General features: G+C 35.9%; 1 pseudogene; it reads right to left on the reverse strand.

The window, feature by feature from the left end:
- Positions 1 to 2,432: 2,432 nt before the first annotated feature.
- Positions 2,433 to 2,986, reverse strand: LOC113199077 (large ribosomal subunit protein uL1 pseudogene; annotated as a pseudogene).

A 2,986-nucleotide genomic window follows, 5' to 3' on the forward strand; every position in this document is an offset into this window, starting at 1 on the left:
TGAAGGAGTATGTTTGGATTATATATAGTACTTGCTGGGAGAATTTTAATATGTATTTATTTTTATGTATTGATGTCTTATAAGGAAGACTATTATTAGTCCAGTTAAGAACTGAAGATACTGGTTTAATAGCAAAGAAGAAAATTTTTAAAATGCTTAATTCAGCTAAGCAAAATTAGGCAAAGAAATACATTTTGTTTTTAATGCAGAAGATGAAGAGTTATTCTGTAACTGTAACAAGGGGGATTTTTTAAAATAAACCATTTCCAATTAATATAATCAGAAGGTCTTAAAATTTAAATTATCCTCATTTATACTAGCTTCACTTACATAGCTCAGATATTAGATGTTTGAAATATCAGTATAGCTATGTCTTCTTAGTATGTTTAGATTTATTGAAGTATTTTTTTAAAAAGTAGTTCAAATTCAGACTCTTCCTTTCCCTGCCCCCAAAAATATATAAAGTATAATAATTGATGAGGTTCAACCTGTTTTTTTTTTTTTTGTAGAAGAAAGATTGGTTTATGAGGTAATGTGATAATCATCTCAGTTTTAAGGTTTAATTAAAAATTTTCCAATGAAGGTAGTAATTGAAGCCTTTAAGTTTTTTTAAGTAAGTGAAAGCTGAGATCTTTGTCTTTTATAATAGGGAATTTGATCATATGTTCTAGCTTTGTGCTAGCTATAGCTGGATTCTACCCTTTTGACATATAGCTAAAAGAGGCTAGATTTTTAAAACTTGTCTGTTATTATAGTTGAATATTATTTTTTTTAAAGAAAGAGAGAATTTTAATATTTATTTTTTTTAGTTTTCGGCAGACACAACATCTTTGTTTGTATATGGTGCTGAGGATTGAACCCGGGCCGCACACATGCCAGGCGAGCACGCTACCGCTTGAGCCACATCCCCAGCCCCTAGCTGAATATTAATTTTATATGACATTGTGATTATTGAAGTTCATAAGTCTTGCTGCCAGGAAAACAAAACAAAACTAAGAATGCTGACCCCAGCTCTCAGGCAGGCTCCTTTATATTCGTGAGGCTCTCCACAGAATCCTGGAATGCCTGGCATGTAACACTAGCGACATTACAGACCTGAGATTAAGATTCATATTTAGTCATTGTTTCCCAGTCTTGTAACCACTCTGCAGACCTTTTAATCTGTTTCCTCCTGCTCCTCCAATGAATGAAACCCATATATTTTGGAAAATTATCTGCCTGGTATATTAATTCAGTTCTTATAAACTGTTTACTACTTACTTATGTGCTCCCACCATGCCGGCATTAAAGGTATAAAAGTGAGTAAGGCCTTGCCTGACTTTAAGAACTCAGTTTTACTTTCTTTGGGGGATTGGGGATTTAACCCAGGGTCAATTTACCACTGAGCTACCACCACAGCCATTTTATTTTTTGTATTGAGACAGAGCTCACCAAGTTGTTTAGGGGCTTGCCAAGTTGCTGAGGCTAGCTTTGAACTTGCAATCCTCCTGACTCAGCCTGCCAAGCCACTGAGATTATAGACCTATGCCACTGCCTCTGGCTCGAGTTTCATTTTTATATATTCAGTGTTATGATTCCCAACCCAATTCATCTCATCAGGATGACCTACTAATGTTACAAACTGAGTTGATATTCTAAATTGTGATGTAGTCTGTAGTTTTATCCTTGATTAGCTTGCAAATTCCATAGGCTTAGAGTTGACAAATGAATTCACAGGCTCCTGGACTACTTACACAAACTACTCTCTCTCTAGAGAGATTGACAAGTGCTGCTTTAAGGTATATTCTATAGACAATTTTATTCTCAACATTTCTTGTTTTTTAATAAATACGTTTAAGACTGAAAATGCTCCTGAGTCTTACTGCCTTGGCTACAGCTGACACTGGCTGTGTAGACTGTTGTTTGTTTCTAAGGAGTAATTTCAGATTCAGTTTCCTTTATATGTAACCTAGGAATTATTTTAAAATACGCTTAAAATTTCCAAGTGGATACAATATAGTCTGTATGACTCTATGGAATAGATGATCAATATTTGTAAATATCTTGTGTTTTAGAGAGTAGAGGATATTATGTCTGATTTTGGATAAAAGGTATCTTGGATTTAGCTTATTAGTTTTTTAAACTTTAACATTCATTTAACCAATTGATTTCTGAAATATGAAAGTATTACATGACTGTTGGTGAGCTGTGCCTTTATAACTATGAAGTACTCTCCTTTGTTCTTAGTATGTTTTTTAATGTAATCAAAATAGCTTTTGGAGAGTTTAATGTCAGAATCTCTGAGGAATTCAATCCATTTATATTAATTGAAATACTTGAAATGCTTGGATTATTTCTATAATTTTAGAAATCATTCCTATTATTTTCTATTTTGTATAGATTGTATTTGTTTTTTGTTTGGTCGTTTGCTTATTTGGTAGCAGTAGGATTGACTAGGCTGTACTACAGTACAGGCTCTGGGGCTTTCCCTGTGAGTGCTCCGGACGTGGAAAGCCTGGATGTTCTGCCAACTCTTCTTGAGCAGTGAGACTACGAAGTTGCGTGGATATCACACACAAGTGAAAAGTTCACTCTCTGTCATCTTTACATGACCAACAGCCATGACCAGACAGAGCACTTCTTCATCTGGAACTTGATGGTGGACTTCATCTCATCCACTGTCATGGCCTCAATGTTTTGGACTTGGCCAGCCTTCTGGGTCCAGGATTCATGGGATCTGCTTGATCAGAGTCTCTGAGGCCAGAAAGGCATGATACTTCTTGACCACAGCCTTGTTATCATCCATGTCGGGGTGTCTGCAGCCTAGATTTCATCACTTGCTTCTGGGCCCCAGAACACAGGTGGAGAATTTGGGATAGGGAGTGGACGTCAGCCATCTGGTAACTCAGGAGCATTTGTCCTTCTGGGGGTCATAGTTCTTCATATTGGTCTGCAGTTTCCTTCTTGTGCTTTGGAAATAACCTTTTGCTATTCCTTTAGTGATCAT

This window comes from Urocitellus parryii, chromosome 2, assembly GCF_045843805.1.
Source record: "Urocitellus parryii isolate mUroPar1 chromosome 2, mUroPar1.hap1, whole genome shotgun sequence".
NCBI classification, from domain to species: domain Eukaryota; kingdom Metazoa; phylum Chordata; class Mammalia; order Rodentia; family Sciuridae; genus Urocitellus; species Urocitellus parryii.